Below are 9506 nucleotides of genomic sequence, written 5' to 3' on the forward strand. Positions count from 1 at the left end.
AATATACTGTAATTGGAAAATAATCATGTTTGGTGTCCTTGTTTTGTCCGTCCTTGTAGGTAATTCTTGGTTTTAGAATGAATTCAGTAATGGTGTGTATGTAACAGAAATAATACATCATTGGATAGTGTTTCTCAAATTAAAATAAGGAAATAAAGTTATGTATCAAGACTCAGTGCGAGTTATTACTTTCTTCCTTTACTTTGCATTCTTCAAAAATACAGATATTACAGCACATGGTTTCACGTCTTTGCACAGCCTTTCTCAGCAGTAGAGTGCAATGTGTTGGTGAACCTTTGTTTCCTCCTGACAGAAGCACTCACTTAAAGGTATACTCAATTCAATAGCTTTATTAGCATGACCTCAGTTAAATATAGTATTGCCAAAGCTCTGTATAGTTGCAAAATATAAATATACAATACTCTCCCTTGTTTCCAAAGGCGGACTGTCTTCAGATGTATGCTTGAGTGCAGCAAAATGTAGCACAGTGTAGTGCCGGTAAGAAGGAGTCGAAGGCGGAGTATTTAAGATGGATTTCCACTCTTCATTTTCCATCAAGCAATAGTAGTATCAGACATGTACTCAGTGAGGAGAGTCAAGTTAGAGTGCGTTGCTAGCTCTAACTTGGCAACCTATATCTCCGGTGTTACACTAAACAAGGTCCGTGTAGGAACTGTGACCCAAAAGTGAATTATGGTTAACTAGAGTCACCACACAAGCCCCCCCAGAATTCACAGATAAACAAAGTCCGTGCGGCGGGGAGGAACAACACGCCGACCCCCTCTACTCCTGAGTATGGGGGCAGGCAAAACAACTCCTGAACGTGCGGTTCCCGGCAAAGTGGGAACCGGGACCACAGGACTCAAACCTGTAGCGGGAATCGAAGACGGGGGGCGACCCCGTCGTGGTGGACGGGCCAACACCACCGGCTGCTCCAAGTCCAAATGAGCAGCCTTCACCCGGTCCACCGAGACGGTCTTCGCCTTGCCACCCATGTCGACCACCAGGTGCTTGTCCCCCTGCTTGTCCCCCTGCTCCAAAACCCGGAAAGGCCCAAGGCCTAAGGGGGCTGTAGGGGGCCCCTGTGCTCGTTGTGGCGGATGAAAACGTGCCCAGCCGAGCATAGCTCTGCTGGCACCTGAGACCCCGGCGCGCCGTGCTGAGAAGTCGGAACCGGAACGAAAGCCTCCGCCGCATCTTGCAGGAAAACCCGTTGAGCCGTAGAAGACCAAGGAACTGCTGCCTTTGGTAGGAACTCCCCTGGGACTCTCAGGGGTTGACCGTAAACCATCTCCGCCGTGGAGCACTGCAGATCCTCCTTAGGCGCGGTCCTCAGTCCCAACATCACCCAGGGCAGCTTGTCGACCCAGTTACCGTCTGTAAGGCCTGCCTTGAGCGCCGCCTTCATAGAGCGATGGAAGCGCTCGCAGAGGCCGTTAGCTTGGGGGTGGTAAGCGGTATTCCTGTGCATTTTGACCCCCAAACTGTCTGCAACCGAGCCCCAGAGCCCTGAAGTGAACTGTGAGCCTCTGTCCGAGGAAATGTCTGACGGGGTGCCAAAACGACACACCCACGTCGCGATAAAAGCCCTAGCCACGTCAGCGGCTGAAGTCGACAAAAGAGGAACCGCCTCCGGCCAACGGGTCGTCCTATCCACCATGGTGAGGAGGTAGGAAAAACCCTGAGAGGAGGGCAACGGACCTACCAGGTCGATGTTAAAATGATCAAATCTCCTCTCTGGCACTAGGAACCGCTCCAAAGGGGCCTTCGTGTGGCGGTGCACCTTAGCGCGTTGACAAGCCACGCACCCCCCGGCCCAAGCTCTTACATCCTTTTTCAGCCCACGCCAGACAAAACTTCGCGGCCACCAAGCGCACTTAAGGTTTAACGCCAGGGTGAGACAAGCCGTGCACCGCCTCGAAAACAGGACGCCTCCAGTTGGCGGGGACGACCGGTTGTGACAGGCCCGTAGAGACGTCGCACAGAAGGGTGATGCCCGCGTCGCCGAACACCACGTCCTCCAGGCGCAGCCCAGCGCTCTCTGTCTTCAGACTCTGGATGCCGGAGTCGGTGACCCGGTCCGCCGCCATACGAGCATAATCCAGGCCCAGCTGGACGGCTCCGATGACGACCCTGGAGAGGCAATCGGCAACCAAGTTCGACTTGCCGACCAAGGCTCCGCCACCTTTGACATGGCGAAGGTGAGCGGTTTGTGGTCTACAAACGCCGTGAACTCACGGCCTTCCAACAGAAAACGGAAGTGCCACACAACCAAATAAAGACCCAGGAGCTCTCGGTCAAAAGCGCTGTACTTGCGTTCCCTCGGCGTCAGCTGCCTGCTGAAAAAGGCGAGCGGTTGCCAAGCTCCGTCCAGCCACTGTTCGTGCACCGCGCCGGCTGCGTAGTCCGAAGCATCCATAGTGAAGGAGAAGGGTGCCGTGGATGAAGGGTGTGCCAGCAAAGCCGCTTGAGCCAGCGCGGTTTTAACTTCAGTGAAAGCGACTTCCGCCTCTGCTGTCCAGTCGATCGCCTGAACGGGGGTCTTGCCTTTCAGAGCCTCATACAATGGCCGCATGATGTGGGCGGCCCGGGGGATGAAACGGTGGTAGAAAGTCACCATCCCCAGGAACTCACGCAGCGACCGGGCTGGAAGCGGGCGAGGAAAAGCCGCAACAGCCTCCACCTTCGCTGGCAGGGGTGTTGCACCGTCCTTGGTGACGTGGTGCCCGAGGAAGTTAATGTCAGACACCCCGAACTGGCACTTTACAGGGTTGATGATCAATCCATGTTCGCCGAGCCGCGTGAACAGGGCCCGGAGGTGAGACAGGTTCTCCTCCACTGAAACGCTGGCGACGAGTATGTCGTCCAGGTACACGAACACGAACGGCAGGTCCCGCAGCACCGAATCCATCAGGAGCTGGAACGTCTGGGCGGCATTCTTGAGCCCAAAAGGCATCCGCAGGAACTCAAAGAGTCCAAAAGGCGTTATTACTGCCGTTTTGGAAATGTCTAGGGGGTGCATGGGCACCTGGTGGTGTCCACGCACCAGGTCCACCTTGGAGAAAACCTTTGTGCCGGCCAGATACGCTGAAAAGTCCTGTATTGCGGCACCGGATAGCGGTCAGGTGTAGTGGCATCGTTGAGTTGGCGGTAATCCCCGCACGGGCAGAGACCGCCGTTCGGCTTGGGCACGACGTGCAGAGGAGAGGCCCAAGGGCTGTTGGAGCGGTGGAGGATGCCCAGGCGTTCCATGGTTGTGAATTCCGCCCTCACTACGGTTAGCTTAGAAGGGTTCAACCGTCGGGCCCTGGCGTAGACTGGAGGCCCCTCGGTGGTGACGTGGTGCTCCACGCCATGTTTGGTGGTGAAAGCGGAGAAAGTGGGCAGCGACAGATCAGGAAACTCGGCCAAAAGTTTGAGAAAAATGTCCTCCCCCGACAGCGAGCCCGACAGCCCTTCGTACGCTGCGCTGCCGAGTGTGCACACGAGAGAAGAAAATGTTAAGGCATCCACTAAACGTTTATTTTTAATGTCCACCAACAGCCCATGAGCACACAAAAAATCCGTCCCAAGAAGAGGAAAAGAAATGTCGGCTGTTACAAACTCCCAGCTGAAACGCTGTCCACCGATGCACAAACACATAAGCCGTAATCAGTACGTGCGAATGGGCCCGCCGTTAGCCGTTGTTAGCCGTGGGCCGTGCCCGCCTCGAGTGATGTCTTCTCTCGACGCGGGAACCACACTCCGCTGCGCACCCGTGTCGCACAGAAACAGGCTCCCTGAAACACTGTCTTTGACGAAAAGAAGCCTGCCCGTGCCGCCGACGATCAGAGCCACTACTGAGCGTCGGCACCTCCGTTTCCCAGAGGCTTGTAGCTGCATGGAGCGATGCACCTCTTTGCCATCGTCCCGAAACGTGCATGGTAGAAGCACTCACCGGTATCCCCTCGCCGACTCTGCGCCGCTGTGTCCGGCCTCCGCCATGCTTTCTTGCCCGCAGAAGGGCCGCTGTGCGCCACAGCCAACTCCTCCGCACCAGACTGTCGTGTAGCCAGGAAGAAACGGTCCGCTTCTCCGGCCAGCGCGCGGGGCTCCGTGATGGGTGTGTTGGCCAACGCCGTCTGGACCCGGGGAGGTAAGTGTTGAAGAAACATCTCCATGAACAAAATCTGGGTATCTTCCCCTCCTAGCAGGCTTAGCATCTTCTCCATCAACTGAGATGGCTTGCCATCTCCGAGGCCCTGAATGTCCATAATTTGGCGGGCTCTTTCTCTCGTCGATAAACCAAATGTCTTCAGGAGAAGAGCCTTGATAGCCTCGTATTTGCCGAGGCGTGGGGGTTCTGCGATGAAACTCACTAAGCTGGCTGAAGTAGAAACCCCCAGCGAAGCCACCACGTGTTAATATCTCAGCTCTTCGTCGTGGAGATGCTTGCAAGCGAAGTGAGCCTCCACGTGTGCAAACCATGCCTCCGCGGCATGCTCCCAAAACTCCGGCAGCTTAACGAAAACATCTCGTTCAGCCATGTTCAAAAACATTTCTGAAACTATCTCGAAAAACACAGGGTCACCAGTGTAGTACCGGTAAGGAGTCGAAGGCGGAGTATTTAAGATGGATTTCCACTCTTTATTTTCCATCAAGCAATAGTAGTATCAGACATGTACTCAGTGAGGAGAGTCAAGTTAGAGTGCGTTGCTAGCTCTAGCTTGGCAACCTATATCTCCAGTGTTACACTAAACAAGGTCCGTGTAGGAACTGTGACCCAAAAGTGAATTATGGTCAACTAGAGTCACCACAACACCAGTGACTATTTTGTCAACTAAACATCATAAAACAATACATATTTTAGTAAACGGGACATTACAATCTCCGCACATTAAGTCGATACAGTATGCCTCTGCCATGGTGCCAAAATGAAACAAAATAAAATAAACAATATATAGCGGTTGCTTCTTCTCTGAACTTCTATATACTGCATCCCTCCATATCAAATAAACCATAAACAAATACATAAAGTCGTGTTCACTGCAGCAATCTATTTTACACACAAAACTATGAAAACCTGGTGATATACAGTGGTGTTTTCTCCTGGAGATCAAGGGAAGACAGGCTTCTCCTGTTTTTTCAGCCTTTGTTATCATTTTGATAATTAAATAAACATGAAGCTCAGCGCAAGTTCAGGCAGGAAGACCTATCACTTCGTATTGTGCGTCATGGCAATACTCGCTCCCTTCACTAAAGGATAGGGAGCGCCACTCCCCACTCCTTAGCTAACCTATCACTTCCCTCCATTCACAAGCCTAATCATCGCACCTGTTAATCCCTCTATATATGCTCTCCCCTTTTCCATCAGCTGTCTTCCAGGTGTCAACGCGCAAGCAGCAGCAGGGCTTCGTCCCAGCTCCGGGTATTAATTCATCAGCTCCGCAGTCTTGCGGATTAAGCTACAGGGGGCGTTCCCCAGTTGGCTAGCGGTTCTAGCCGGCCACCCCGCAAACCCGGATGCGGAAGAAAAAGACAAGGATACTGAGCTCCACGGAAGTTCCTCCGGCTTAATGGAAATGGGCAAACAATTGACACACGCCTTCAGTCTCTCGAGAGGGCATCACTGGCATCAGGGCCGCTCAAATGCGGCGCTTCCGGCCTTCACGCGGAACGGGCCCTCATCGCTTGCGAAGCTTCACCCACTTCCGGCTTCAACCACAACCCCTCTGCAGGCAGGCAGGGCTCAAGCTACATCTCATCGAAGCTACTTCTCCTCCCGGCTCAGTAGCAGTACTGGTCTCTAAGTGCGTCTTAGGTGGCAAGCAGGTAGTGATGGCGAGATGAAGCCTTATGAAGCTTTGAAGCTTTCCAGCAATTGGTTCGCAAAGGGTTCATGTCATGAGGCTTCATCATGGGCTTCATTTGAACATAAACCCCTGTTGGTCAAAGCGTGTAAAACAGGCAAATTGGAAATCTCAACAGTTGCGCTCTATCTCATACCGAGTTCCCAATGAGTAAAGCCTTAGAATAACTCTAAACAACGGACATAAAATCCTATTTTCATGTTAACAATATTGTTTTCATTCCAGTTGAACGATTGTGATTGAAAAGCCTATAGGAGGCTGGTAAACATTGCAAAGAGGGATTCGTATTCCTTAATATTATTCATAAACTTAACCACGTCGTAGCCTGAGAAGGCTAAACCATATCAGGAATACATTTATTAACTGCATTATCTCATTTAGCTGTAGCTTCTATAAGCAAACCCTGCGGTCGTGGGTCGGCTGCTTCCAGCGAGCCACAGCCCACACGCTGAATCTACCCCAAAAAACACTGGATATATCTTATCTGCATTTATTCATTTATTTATTCATGTTTTATTCCTACATTTATTTATGCTTGTATCTATTTATACTTATGACATTTTCCGACCTCTATATAAGTGAGGGTCTGAGCTCTTTTAATTCCATCGTGTCACCAGCGGACCCGGGTACAGGAGGGGTAATATGGTTTTTGTTATACATCCATGGGTATTATGAGCGTTGTGGCTCAACGGTTCAAATGAATCGCTTCCCGAAGCAGTCACGTGGTATCGACAGGCAGCGAGGTTCGCTTGTCATCGATGACGTCACTGGCCCAAAATGATACAAGCCTCGATACATGCTTCACAAAAAGATTGGGGATTACTCGACACACGCTCCGAAGCCTCGGCGCAATACGTAACATCACTACTAGCAGGTTCAGCGCACAGCAGGCTCGCCTCCTTTCCCTGCGCCTCACCGCTAAAACAGGTAAGAAAAGAGAAGAAAGAAAAGAGAGAAAGGAAAGAAGGAGAAAAGAAGAAGAAAGAGAAAAGCAAAAGAAGAGAAGAACGAAGAAGAAGAGAGAGAAAGAGAAGAAGAAAAAGGAGAGAGGAAAAAAGAGAGAATATCGTTGCTTTAGTTTAGGGTTAAGGTGAGTTCCAGGCAGTGTCGGGTGTAACGCGTTACAGCATGGAGTTATGCAGTTCGGGTAACTACTACCCGTCACAATGCTCAGTAAGTACCGCAGTTTCAAGCTTCACACAGCCACGGATGCTGCCCATCCGTGGTTTTTGGGGGTTTCTTTCAGGGAGAAAGAGATGTTCATGTAAGATGATAGAAGACAGTCTAATCACCCAACCAGCACATCAACATCTACGTCTCACCGTGGCGTAATTAAACTGTTAATTAAGCTAGTCCTATACCAGGGCTCGATAGTAACGGTTGCCATTGGCAACCATTTGGAAATGTCAACCACTTCTTGGACTTTGGTTGCCATCAGTGGCAACCAGTTTTTAACATAAGAAATAAGGACAGCAAACGTGCACCCCAAAATAGATAAATGTTCATATTCGTTTTTAAGAGTGATATTTAATTGTTGTGACCAGTCGGAACCTGATACTTAAATTGCACGTGCATTGGCGTGATTACAGAGCCAGAAGCGATGCACGTTTACTCGCGTGCGCGGTGCGCCGTGTGTTTGTTTTACAACAAAATGGCGAAGCAAAAATAAGTTGCTTGACTGTGATAAAAGTTCAGCCAACACCTCAACTTCTCCAATGAATGTTCAAAGTGATTCAACTGATGGAGCGTAAGGTAAAACCCGAACGAAAAACAAAGAGGAATGTTTTCTATTCACTTCCGGTAAAAGTTCCTTCAAAATAAGAGTCCCGATCTTATTACTACAAAATAAAAGTGCAAAACGAAACTTTACCATAGAAAATGGTTGCATTAAATTATAATCACTCTATAAAAAGGTAACACATTTTAAATATAGTTAGACATATCAAAGGTAATTTACAGCATCAATAATTAATATCAAATGTTTAACTATGAATGGTTTTCATTTATTTAACATTAGAAATCTATTAGTCTGGCCAATCCAAGACTTCATGCTGAAGGGCCAATGGGTCTATGGTGGGGGTCAGCACAAAGGTCAAGAAAACCCACATTTGAAAGGGAGACAACGGATGATCAAGAAACTGGTGACTTGCTCAATTCATTTGTGAGGGATCTATGAAGACAGGACAACAGCAGCACGACTGGTATTTTGTATACCAGCAATTGAGGGTGGACAAGTTTACTACCACTTAGGTTCAAATAAGTGCGTTAATTACTTATTGTAAAGCATTTGAACATTCTCGTGTCACATGTTCATTATTAAGTGGATGTATAACTGTATAGCATCTTAATTATTTAAAATATAAGGTATCAAAAAGGGCAACCGTATTTTCAGTTGGCAACCAAAAGCGGATGCCTGGTTGCCAGCCTGGCAACCACTTTTAAAAGTTAGCGTTGAGCCCTGCCTATATCATGGGTCATGTCTCAGCATTTACCTAAGCAAATATTATTTCATGCTGCTCATATTGCACTCATATATTTGGTTCATGCTCACATGGCTTATGTTAAGCAGGGTATGATATTCATGCATCATTGTACTCAAGCTAACAGCCGCATTACATTGTCTACATCTCCCTCTTCGCCGGGCATCGGCTCGTGCCGGCTATCCAAGATCTCTCCAGTTTACCTCTGGTAAACATGCATATAACTGGTGGTGGTGTCTTAAGAGCATTTCAGGGCTCGTTCAGGATAGGCGCAGCAAACCTGCCGCAATCAAGGTAATTGTTCCTCTTCCCTACAACAACCGCTTCTCATCCTACATTCGTCCGAACGCCAGTGCCGTGCTGGCTATCCAAAGGTTTCTCCAACCTTCAAATTGGTACGTATGCATATAACTGGTGGTGGTTCTTAGCATGTCAGCACGTATATTCGCCCCGCGGCTCATGTTTATCCTTGCATGTCTAACCCTGTTCGTCCAGGTTGTAACCTTCGGGTCTGTATAAAACGTGTCCCTGCGAAGTCAGGTTGCCCCGTACGTCCGGGATGCCCTGTACGTCCAGGATGCCCCGTTCGTCCGGGATGCCCCGTACGTCCGGGAAGCCCCGTATGTCCAGGACGCCCTGTATGTCCAGGATGCCCCGTACGTCCGGGATGCCCCGTATGTCCGGGAAGCCCCGTATGTCCGGGACGCCCCGTATGTCCGGGATGCCCCGTACGTCCGGGATGCCCCGTACGTCCGGGAAGCCCCGTATGTCCAGGACGCCCTGTACGTCCAGGGAGGATGCCTAAATCCCCACATGTATTAACCTCTCTTTTCATCCATAGATTTCCACTGCATCCCACAAGGTAAGATTTCATCACGTTCAGTACTTCATACCTTCACTTCTTTTGGGGGTTCATCGGAAACGGTTCTTCCCTTCCCGAATGACATCCTACAAAACCTGGGCCTAATCGCCAAACACCATTTCATTCACTTAAACTGTCATCATTATGTTTCATTTATATAATGTGACCCGATAATAAACATGTATTCCATACATCACGTCTCTCCTGATTGAAATGAAGCTCAGCGCAAGTTCAGGCAGGAAGACCTATCACTTCGTATTGTGCGTCATGGCAATACTCGCTCCCTTCACTAAAGGATAGGGAGCGCCACTCCCC

Source organism: Notothenia rossii (genome assembly GCF_949606895.1).
Source record: "Notothenia rossii genome assembly, chromosome: 2".
In the NCBI taxonomy this organism is placed as follows: Eukaryota; Metazoa; Chordata; class Actinopteri; order Perciformes; family Nototheniidae; genus Notothenia; species Notothenia rossii.